This window comes from Lynx rufus, unplaced genomic scaffold (assembly GCF_022079265.1).
Source record: "Lynx rufus isolate CCGP_SWC_20201006 ecotype Redwood Valley unplaced genomic scaffold, mLynRuf1.p SCAF_2, whole genome shotgun sequence".
Lineage (NCBI taxonomy): Eukaryota > Metazoa > Chordata > Mammalia > Carnivora > Felidae > Lynx > Lynx rufus.
Genome location: NW_025814834.1, coordinates 34,205,548 through 34,217,808, shown reverse-complemented (window position 1 = coordinate 34,217,808; position 12,261 = coordinate 34,205,548). Strand labels below are relative to the sequence as shown.

Sequence of the window (12,261 nt, the reverse complement as noted above, 5' to 3'; positions counted from 1 at the left end):
ATTGATTACTATAGTTTGTAATGCAGTTTAAAATCAGGAACTGGTTGGGGGGGGTCTAGTTTTGTCCTTTCTCAAGATTGCTTTGGGCTCCCCTTTGTGGTTCCATAAACATTTCAGGATTGTTTTTTCTATTTCTCTGAAAAATGCCTTTGGAGGTTTGATAGGTATTGCACTGAATCTATAAATGGTTTTTGTAATAGGGACATTTAAGCAGCATTCCTTTTTCTGATCCATGAACATGGGGTTATCTTTCCATTTATTTGTGTCTTCTTCAATTTCTTTCATTGGAGTCCTATGTTTTTCAAAGTACAAATCTTTCACCTCCATGGTTAAATTTATTCTTAAGCATTTTATTGTTTTTGATGCTATTGTGAATAGGATTGTTCTCCTTATTTCTTTTTCAGGTATTTCATTGTTAGTATACAGACACACAATTAATGTTGTATATTGATTTTACATCCCCCAAATTTACTCAATTCATTAATTCTAACAGGTTTTTCTGTTGCTTCTGTTGTTGTCGATGAGTCTTTAGCATTTTCTACATATGGGATGTTATCATCTGCAAATAAAGACAATTTCACTTCTTTCTGATTTAGATGACTTTTATTTATCTTGAGTAATTAGCTAGGACTTCCAGTTGAGTGGTAGGACTTCTATGTTGAGTAAGAGTGTGAAAATGGGCACCCCTGTCTTATTCTTGATGTTTATAGTAAAAGTTTTCAAACTTTTACCATTGAGGATGATATGAGCTGTGGGCTTGATATATTTTGGCCTGTATTATGTTGAGGTATGTTTCTTCCATATCCAACTTGCAAAGATATTTTATCATGAAAGAAAGTTATATTTTGTCAAATATTTTTTCTTCATCTATTGAGATGATCATATAATTTTATCTTTAATTCTGTTAATGTGGTGTATCACATTTACTGATTTGCATATATTGAACCATCCTTCCATCCCAGGGATAGATCTCACATGATCATGGCATACAATCACTTTAATGTGCTATTGAATTCAGTTTGCTAAGATTTTGTTGAAAAATTTTGAATCTATAATCATTAGGGATACTGGTCTATAGCTCTCTTTTATTGTAGGGTCTTGCCTTACTTTGGTATCAGCGTAATGCTGACCTTGTAAAATGAGTTTGGGAGTTTTTTCCTATTTAATTTTTTGGAAGAGTTTGAGAAAGACTGATATTCATTCTTCTTTAAGTGTTTGTTTCACCAGTAAAACCATCTGGTCCTGGGCTTTTCTTTGTTGGAAGCTTTATTATTTCAATATCCTTATTCATTATTGATCTGTTCAGATTGTCTATTCATGATTTCGGTATAAGTTGTAATTTTTTTAATGTTTATTCATTTTTGAGAGAGAGGGAGACACAGATTCTGTTTCTAAAATATAATTTATTGTCAAATTGGCTAACATACAGTGTATACAATGTGCTCTTGGTTTTGGGGGTAGATTGCCATGATTCATTGCTTACATACAATACCTAGTTCTCATCCCAACAAGTGACCTCCTCAATGCTCATCACCCATTTTCCCTTCCCCCTGCCCTCCCCATCAACTCTCAGTTTGTTCTCTGTATTTAAGACTCTCTTATGGTTTGCCTCTCTGTTTGTAACTATTTTCCCCCTTCCCTTCCCCCATGGTCTTCTGTTAAGTTTCTCAAGTTCCACACTGAGTGAAAACATAGGATATCTATCTTTCTCTGAGTGACTTATTTCACTTAGCATAATACCCTCCAGTTGCATCCACTTTGCTGCAAATGGCAGGATTTCACTCTTTCTCATTGCCAAGTAGTATTCCATTGTATGTATAAACCACATCTTCTTTATCCTTTCATCAGTTGATGGGCATTAATGGCTCTTTCCATAATTTGATGATTGTTTAAAGCACTGCTATAAACATTGGGGTACACGTGTCCCTATGAATCAGCACTCTTATATCCTTTGGATAAATTCCTAGTAGTGCTATTGCTGCATCATAGGGTAATTCTATTTTGAAATTTTTGAGAAACATCCACACTATTTTCCAGAGTGGCTACACCAGTTTGCATTCCCACCAGTAGTGCAAGAGGGTTCCCGTTTCTCCACATCCTCACCAGCATCTGTAGGTTCCTAAGTTGTTCATTTTAGCCACTCTTACTGGTGTGAGGTGGTATCTCAGTATGGTTTTGATTTGTGTTTCCCTGATGATGACTGATGTTGAGCATCTTTTCATGTATCTGTTGGCCATCTGGATGTCTTCTTTGGAAAAGTGTCTATTCATGTCTTCTGCCCATGTCTTCACTGGATTATTTGTTTTTTGCGTGTTTAGTAAATTCTTTAGAGATTTTGGATGCTAACTCTTTATCTGTCATTTTCAAATATCTTTTCCCATTCTGTCGGTTGCCTTTTACTTTTTGTTGATTGTTTGCTTTGCAGTGCACAAGCTTTTTATCTTGATGAGGTCCCAAAAGTTCATTTTTGCTTTTAATTCCCTTGCCTTTGGAGATGTCTCGAGCAAGAAATTGCTGCAGCTGAGGTCAAAGAGGTTGTTGTCTGCTTTCTCCTCTAGGGTTTTGATGGTTTCCTGTCTCACATTTAGGTCTTTCATCCATTTTGAGTTTACCTTTGTGTATGGTGTAAGAAAGTGGTCTAGTTTCATTCCTGGAATTTTCCAGGAGAGAAAAAAGAAAAAAAAAAAAAAGAATGAAAAAGAGTGAAGAAAGCCTATGTGAATTATGGAATATAACCAAGCCAAACAATTTACATATCATTGGAGTCCCAGAAGAACACAGGGAGAAAAGGGCAGAAAGCATATTTAAATAAATGATGGATGAGAACTTTCAAATCTGGGGAAAAATTTGGATATGTAAGTTCATGAAGCTTGTAGGTCTCCAAATAAATTCAATGCAAAGATATCTTTTGTAAGACTCATTGTAATAAAACTGTCCATTATAAAAGACACAGAGAGGATTTTAAAAGCAGAAAGAGAAAAATAATTCCTCACATACAAGAGAACACCTATCAGGCTATTAGTGGGTTCCTCAGCAGGGACCTTGCCAGCCAGGAAAGTGGGAGATGATATATTCAAAGTACCGAAAGAAAAAAGCCTGCCAACCAAGAATATTTTACTCAGCAAACCGTCCTTCAGAAATGAGATACTTTCCCAGGCAAACAGAAGCTGAGGAAGTTTATCACCTGCCTTACAAAAAATGTTGAAAGAAGTTAAGCTGAAATGAAAGGATAATAACATAAAAACATATGAAAATACAAACATACTGGTAATGGTTAATATACAGTCAACGTCAGAATAGTCTAACACCATAATATGATGGTGTATTATCATTTAACTCTAGTATAAAGGTTAAAGGACAAACTATTAAAAATAACTATAGCTATAATAATTTGTTAACGGATTCATAGAGGTAAATTAGAAGTAAATTGACAAAAAAAAAAAAAACAACCATAAAATGTGGCCAAAGAATCAAACTGAACCACTTTCTTACACCATACACAAAAATAAATTCAAAATGGATCAAAGACCTGTGAGACCTGAAACCATAAAAATCCCAGAAGAGAACACAGGCAGTAATTTCTTTGACATTAGCCATAGCAACTTCTTTCTAGATATGACTCCAGAGGCAAGGGAAACAAATGCCAAAATACACTATTGGGATTACATCAAAATAAAAGCCTTCTGTGCAGTGAAGGAAACAAAACTAAAAGAATGGGAGGATATATTTATAATGACACAACCAGTAAAGGACTAGTATCCAAAATATATAAAGAACTTATCAAACTCAATACCCCCAAAATAAACAATCCAATTAAAACATTGGCAGAAGACATGAACAAACATTTCTCAAAAAAATAAATAAATAAATAACAAGACATACAGATGGACAAGAGACACATGAAAAGGTACTCACCATCACTTATCATTAAGGAAATGCAAATCAAAACAACAATGACATACCACCTCATACCTGTCAGAATGGCTAAAATCAACAACACAAGAAATAGCAGGGGTTGGCGAGGATGTGGAGAAAAAGAAAACTCATGCACTATTGGTAGGTATGCAAACTAGTGCAGTCACTATGGAAAATGGTATGGATGTTCCTCAGGAAGTTATAAATAGAACTACCTTAGGATCCAACAATTGCACTACTATTTACACAAAGAATACAAAAATACTAATTTGAAGGGATACATGCACCCTGATGTTTACAGCAGCATTATCTACAATAGCCAAATTATGGAAAGAGCCCAAATGTCCACTGACTGATGAATGGGTAAGGTATATATACGTACATACAATGGAATATTACTCAGGCATAAAGAAGAATGGAATCTTGCAATTTGCAACAACATGGATGTAGCTGGAGTCAAAATAATACCATAACCTGAAAAAGTATCAACAAATTACCTCCAAAAGTGTCCCAAAGTCCCATGCTTGCAACGTAAACTCTCTCACCACAATATAAATGGGTCAATATTTGACAGGAATCCAGTTGGGCATGCAATGGTAGCCTATACATCAGAAACTTCACCAAAGTTGACTACTTTATGCCCAGCTATGAAGGTGGATGTGTTGCTGTGTCGAGTATAATGATAAATCCAGGCAACAGTGGTGGCAATCTGGGGAGCAGAAGTTCAATCAGCAGCTTGAGTCCAGTCAGTCTCATCAAGAACATGCCCTTACTGTATACATCTACATAAGTTACTCAGATGGTTCTTTTCATAGCAACAATTTGGTTCTACAGAGTTTGCAGCCCCAAAGAGAAGTGCATTTAACGTGGCAGTCTGTAGTTTTCCAAATGATAATCAGGTAGCTAAGCCATTGGCTATAGCCCAAAAGTAAGCAAAAATCTAACAAAGTTCTCAAGAGGAGTACTGGCCAGAGTTCTCCCAACTGAGTGAAATAACCACATCCATTTTTGCTTCTGAATAGCTGGCCCTTAAACTAAACAGCCATAGTAGCCCATTGAAACCATTAGGTTTCAGCTTAGCTGAACCATCAGTAAATTTTGCCCAAGCATTTAGGGGCAGCTCTGTGAATCCAGGACTTCACTGAGACAGTGGCTTTGCTTCAAGTGGCAAAACAAAGGATAAGTTTTGGGCCCAATTCAGTAGCTGCTACTTTTTCATGCAAAACCAAAACCTGCCAGGACCAGGTGAGATGCACCCCTGAACATACTCCTACCATTTGGCCAGAAAAACCTGCTGGTTTAGGCTCCACTCAAAGCATGTTGAATGCCTAAATGAGGCACATAAAGTCTCTCATGCCCAGAGTTAAAAAATATGCTGGGCTTCCTTTTGGGTGGTAGGTAACTGAAGAGACATCATGTTTTCTTTGACTGCCAAAGGAACTGAGTGTTGTGATTCTGTCCACACAGTCCCAGAAAAATCTTTTTGGGAAGCAGACCCTTGAATTTTTTAGGGTTTATCAGCCACCCCTGATGGTCAGCCAGGGCCAATGAGACTGAGGCTTTTGACTTGTTCATCAACAGAACATCTTTAGAAATTAGAGGGTGGAGTCACTCACTTAAATCCTGGTCCACGCTTGTGGCAAATGACAAGGACTTCTGTACCCGTGGGAGTACCCTGAATGGGAGAATTTCTTCTGATAATTTGTGACTATTTACAGTATAAGCATGTAACACATCAATTTAACTAAATGGTTAGTTAGCAGTAGAGCTATAACAGTACAATGAATCAGCAGAGAGGGTCCTACCCATAAGGTCACTTTAAATTTTTTCCCTACTGCAAGTTTTGCTCAAACCCTATCAGTTGATTTCTGATATTTTTTCGCCTCTTGTAACATAGATTCTCTTGCACACTAGGGGCTACAATAGCTCTTTTATAGCCATCAGGAGATTGTTACTTCCAAACTGGGAGCACAGGAAGAGCAAGGGTGTGAGGGAAGCTAACCTCTGGGGGATATCTAGAGCAAGTAGAAGGCTTTGTTTTCATTTTGGCCCTTTATCTTAATCTCAAAGTTGGTATACCCCCTGCATTGTGCACCTCCCTGCTTCCAGAGTGTGTCTGGGCCACAGGAGCTGAGATCCAATCACTGGTAGAAAGTAGCAGGTAAGTAGGTGCCCTGGCTAAGGAAGAAAATCATGTAAACTAGGCTTGACCTTCAAGTGTCAGTGGTACAGGAAAGGTGGTGTTGGCAGTGTACAAGATAGCGTACCAAGTGCCATCAGTCTTGTATGGTGGATATAGCTATAATGACGATATCTGGAACAGCTGAAATATGGAAGCAACAACTGGATTCAGTTGATGATAACTTTAAGCCCCCAAATTCATTAACAAATCCACTGGCCATACACACAGGGTTGTGGTATTGAGTTAATCGCATCTCTTACTTTCCGGGCTGCCTTGAAGTCCTTAATGAAGGCTGTGATTTCCCTTTTCTTTCTAGGATTCTATAGCATTTCTGTTAAGTGCACAGGGAGACAAGTTGGGTGGCAATTTACATGTCCCACCAGCACTTCTCTATAGCTCTTCCAATTCCTATGGAACTTATGGGATGGAGACAAACAAGTACGTAACATAATAATCCATACTACATATTCAGATGTGGAAACAACAGTACATTCAATTGACCTAAAGAGACCCATCTAGTTATGTTAGTTCCCTTCCCCATTGTGAACCCTGCCCAAACCCCATAAAGTTGAACCCAACTAATTCTTCCTTCCACAGCTCTGGGTAATATAGAGATTTGAACATCCATAACAAAAAAAGGCATAAAAGATTGGGCCCCTACCCTGTGAAATTCCTCCAGAAAACTTGGATGGCTGCACAGAATCTCTTATCCCCTTTAGGGACAGGAAGACCTTGGCCCCACCTTTAATCATGTTTCTCTTTAAGCCTCTGGGCTCAGCCTAAGAGGGAAGGGAAGTGTCATGGGGTTCAGAAGAAGGCAACTCCATACCATCTACTAAGACGTCACATGTACTGAGGTCTGCCCAACACTGTATAAGGCAACAAGGTCTTCATAGCTGATATTCTCTATTTCACCTTTTGGAATTATTTCACTCGAGAGCTATAGCCACACTGCTTTCTGGATAGGTCCATGTGGTTGTGTCCCCTCAAGTTACTTAAGCTTGCCTTGCATGGTAGTCACCTACTTTGTGGAGTCTACTTCAATCCAAGGCATCTGCTGTCCCATTACCGTGATGACATCTCATAAATTCTTCCCCAGTTTCAACATAAGGGCTAAAGGAGTTTTCCAAGTCACCAGAGCTGACTTAAATAATTTATATTTCTTTGGGTCAGAAGATCATTTTCATCAGCACTGTGTGCACAATTCACGGCAATAAGTGCCCAAATACTAGTCAATGCCTATTATGGTTTCCCACAAGAGTTTATCTGTCTTAGGATAATCTCCCAAAGAGGATCCAACCTTCCTTGTAGCAGCCAGAACTCACGACAAAAAACTCAAATATCTTACGGTTGTTTTGGAATGGATGGAAGATTATCACTATACACGGCTCCTATCACTGTATACTTAGGTATAAGATGGCCCAACCACTGCCATTCTTCCTTTATAGGTATTACACAACCTGCATCCTCATCTCCCAAGAAAATGAGCCAGAGTTCTAATGATACACTTGGTTTCTGCCCATAGCACTCATAAATTTCCTATCATCCTCACTGTAGGTATGCATCTCTGTAACTGCTGTCAAAAAAGATATTCTTCTGCTCACTCAGGACAGATCTTAATACTAAATGGGATGACTGAGGGGGCTCATCAGATTGGCAAGAATGTCTCCCTACCTGGAGGATAATTAGAAACAACCAGGCCAATCACTGTTCAGGCATGTTTTTAAACCTACTTCCCAAAACATAACGTGCAACCATCTCTTCAACAATCCAAAGTACAGGACTATTTATTGCCTGATTAATTATACAATTTGGTCACCACTTTCCACCAATTCCTGTGAGCTTCCCTCAAATCCAATGATCAGACCACACAGTCCTCAAATCCATGTCTGTCAGTATCCCATCTTGTCACCAAAGCTGTCAAGAATGTATGCTGCTGGTAAGCTAATTGGTTAGCCTGCCACAGCTTCAGGGAGGCTAACAGAAGAAATAAGTCTCCTGAGTTAGAAATAAAAAATAGTTTATTACTCAGAGCAATCACAGTAGCCAGAGTGTAAGCATTTTTGCATCATTTTCTCAAGCCCTGATTCCCAAGGTAATGCCAAGTGGGCCAGATAACAACAGCACATGTAATGGATTATGTTACAGGAAAAGAATCCTATACCTCTCACAAGGACCATGGAGAATGTTTCCCAACAATATGGAAAGATTTGTGAAATGATGACACAAATATTAACTATTAACACTGGATGGTGGAATTATGGGTTCTTTCTTACAATGGGAGGGATTGCTTAAATTTTAATAATAAGTATATATCATTTTCAACTCTGTATTTTAAAAATGCATTATGAACATTTAGGTCAAAATGACCATTTGAATTTTTACAAAGCTGCTGCAAAATAAGCAGAGAAATATAAATATAGGACACTGTGTATCAGCTACTTCAAATTTTTTAAAAAACCCAGAGCTAAAAAAAAAAAAAAAAGAGGAAAATCTATATGTATACTAGAAAACTAGTAGATTACTAGTTAGAGTTAGGGCAGAAATTAGAATTCCTCTAAAATGGTTCAACAAAAGAAGCTTAACATTAATGAAAGGCATATTTATGGATAAGGAACCAATAATAAATGTTGAGAGAAACACTGAAAAGATGTTATCACTCCAGCAAGGGCCCAGTGATAGCTGGAGTCATGGAGGTGGGACCACTCAGCAGGAGCCACAGATACGAAGGAAAATTCATTGCCAGAACCACAGCAACAAAGCAGGAAAACAGTAGGACAGAAAAACCCAACCTTTCTTTTCCCTATTGCCCTCTAATGTTCTGCCAGTGTCTGTCACTTACTGCACCTAACTAGAAGTCAGCCAGAAAGAGAGTCTGGTAAGGCATTCCATAGCAGTCATCTTCCTGGGGCATAAAACAAAACAAAGAAAGGCAGACCATAGACTGGGGTGGGGACAAGATGGAAAATAATAAGTACAGGTACTCTCCACAATCCAAAAATGTTTCTATAAGATATAGTCAAAATGAAAACAGTAAAAGGCTAACCAATCCACCTGTAATTTACCATATTCAAGTAAAAGCTTGATTTGGAAGAAAGTGGACAGAACTTTCTACCCCTCGATGAAGATGCATATTTCTTTAAGCTCATGGTATCTGCAATTAGTCCAGCTGCCCAGCTAAGTTAAGGAATGCTGGCTCAATGAATATAAAAACACTGAAAATTCAGAGATGTTCTCTGGTAGTATTGCTTCTGATTATATATAATTTTTTTCCTGTTCCTCACAGACAAATAAAAGCCCAATTACTAAAAATATAAAATGACTCCTTTCCCTTTGTCTGGTACCCAAAGATTTAAGTAAACTATCTCTGACAAAATCTACCTCAGATACCACTGGACAAACATACCTTTCAGAGAATAGTATGAGCAAAGAGAAAAATGATTAGAACTTCCAAAATTATGTTTCTAAAGATCTATTATGATCAGTTGAAAAAGTCCCCCTACTCCAAAAATCATAGAAACAATTTTTTATCTCTATTTTTATAGTCCCAATTAGTTTCAAGAATTCATAGATGTAATTAGATAAGAAAAACTGATTTCCAGGTGAAAAAATATTGAATTAAAAAAGAAAGTGGATGGGGTGCTTGGGTGGCTCAGTCAGTTAACCATCTTAGGTCATGATCTCATGGTTCATAGGTTTGAGCCCCACACTGCGTGTAGAGATTACTAAAATAAATAAAACTAAAAAAAGGTATTTTTAAAAAAGATTTAAGGTAGTGTTTCACAGACCCATTCATCTACACAAAAATATTTTAAGTATCTTAGGGTGGCCTCTTAGATCTCTCTCCTGGACAAGAGAACTTCTAAGATTCTTAAGGATACTGTACTACAGCACCTTGGCTCTCACTTAAAGGTAAATAGTGGATATTCAGGAGTGTAACAGTTGCTTAAGATAATAATTTGATATACACGAAGCCTACAAAATCTTTAAGAATCACAGCATCTGGGACAGAAGCAGAGATAATTTAAATGGAAAGAGGTTTTTGAACCCTCCACTTTCTTCAGAGAAGTCACAGGCTGCAAAGCTACTCAGTTACAAATACAAGCTCTTTCTCAGGGAAAAAGAAGCTAAAGCCAAGCCCCAAGGGCAGAGGCAAGAAATTCAAAATTACTATGGCCCACTGACTGGTGTATGCTTCACCTTCCCCTTCTTCCACCTTTGGAATATAAGTGCCTATCCATTTCCCTGTTTTTTACTATGTATGTAGGAGACAGATAATTGGTTTCTTTAATTCACAGTCTTAAGACTGAGAGGAGCCATACTCAAGAAACCTCATCTACCTGGATCTGATTTAGATGTTGAAATTCTATACTTCAAGACTAAGCCTGATGCAGTAGTAATAGCATGAGACCAAGGATCTTAGAAGGGAAGTAAGTATAGTTTGCATGTAGAAGGCACATGAATTACTTTGGGGTAGAGATAGTTCATTTGTGGTGGTTAATCTCCAAATATGGCCCCAATGAACACTTTCCAAGATTCATGTCCTTGTGTAGTCCCCTCCCATACTGAAACAGAACTGAGCCTAAGACTTGCTTTAACTGACAGAATTTGGTAGAAATATTCCTGTGCTAGTTCCAAGACTAAGTCTTAAAGGAGACCTGAAGCTTCTGTTTTTGTGTATCAGAAGCCCGAAGCTGCCACATCAGAAATTCAGCTGCCCTGCTAGAAAGACCACATAAAGGGGCTGCATGGAAAGGGAAAGGGATAATCCCTAAGATTACACTGTGGGGGGTGCAGGGTGAGTGTGGAGAATAGATACATCAAACCAGATTGTACATGCATCCCAACTGAGCCCAGATTTACAGCTCTTCCCATCAAAGTGTAAGACATATAAATGAACCTCATGAGTGTTCCAGCCGAATCGAGCTCCTAGATGATTATGGGCCCAGCCAATATTAAGTGGAGCAAAACAACTTCCCAGCTAAAGCACAATCAACCCACAGAATCTTGAGAGATAATAAAATGGTTATTTTAAGCCACTAAGTTTTGGAGTGGTTTGTTATGCAGCAATGAATGAAAGCTGAATATTCTGGAAGTCAGAGTAAATAGAGAAATTAAAAGGCAAACTACAAACTATGAAAAAGTATGTGCCATGATTATATCAATGGTTAATATCCTCATAATGAGAAAGAGCTCACTGTGAAATCTCCACAGGATCACCAAGTACTCAACAAAATAAAATGGACAAAGGACATGATCTGTCTACTCATTGTAGGGACAAGCAAAATGGCCAATAAGTATGAAAAAGTTCTTATCATTATTTAAAAGACCATTAATATTCAAATATAGGGAAATATAGGGAAAGTCTTCCCAAATATAGGGAAAGTCTTTCTGGAGAGCAAATTTGTCAACATGCCATTTCTATGAATATAGGAGGGGACAGTCACAGATCCAAATACTTAAGCAAAAGGATGTTAATTCCAAACTTAATGTCCAACAATACAGAAAATATATAATTGTTTAAAAGAATTACTAAATATCTATATTTGAGGATATTCTGCATCTTACAGATTTTTAAGGAAACTCAGATAACATGTTTATAATGTCGTTTTAAAAAGGACAGATAAAATTATACACACACATATATAATTTGATCCAAGTTTTTTAAATAAATGAAAAATATAATTTTACATAACCAGACCAAAAGGAAATAAAACTGTCAAATGTAGCAGTAGGATTGTAACTACTTCTATTTCGTCTTTCATGCTTCTATTTTCTAAATTTTCTGTAACTGTATTACTTCCAAATTCAGTAAAAACAAGAATGTTATTTGAGAATAACTAGCTACTTAAGAATAATTCTCCAACTAGAGATATTTAATAAAGTTATCTTTTGGAATTAGGAAGAGAATTTAGAAATGACCTGATATGACGTACCATTCAACAGATGAGGAAATAAGTCCAGAGATTTTAACTGCCCAAGCTTGTTGAAGTATTTAGAGGCAGAACCTTACTTAGAATCCAGATTTTTACCCACTGATCAGTACACATTTTTCTACTGCTTTATGAGCTACCTATAACAGTGATTCATTTAAGATGTAAAGATCTAAGTAGAATAACTGTAATTTTGAGAAAAGCTTTAACCCTTTGAATTTATATTCAAAT

At 37.3% G+C, this 12,261-nt stretch overlaps 1 protein-coding gene across 1 annotated transcript in view; it reads right to left on the bottom strand.

Annotated features, from left to right (window-relative positions):
- Positions 1–12,261, bottom strand: part of C2CD6 (C2 calcium dependent domain containing 6) — a 175,524-nt gene that overhangs the window by 68,017 nt on the left and 95,246 nt on the right. The window lies entirely within an intron of this gene.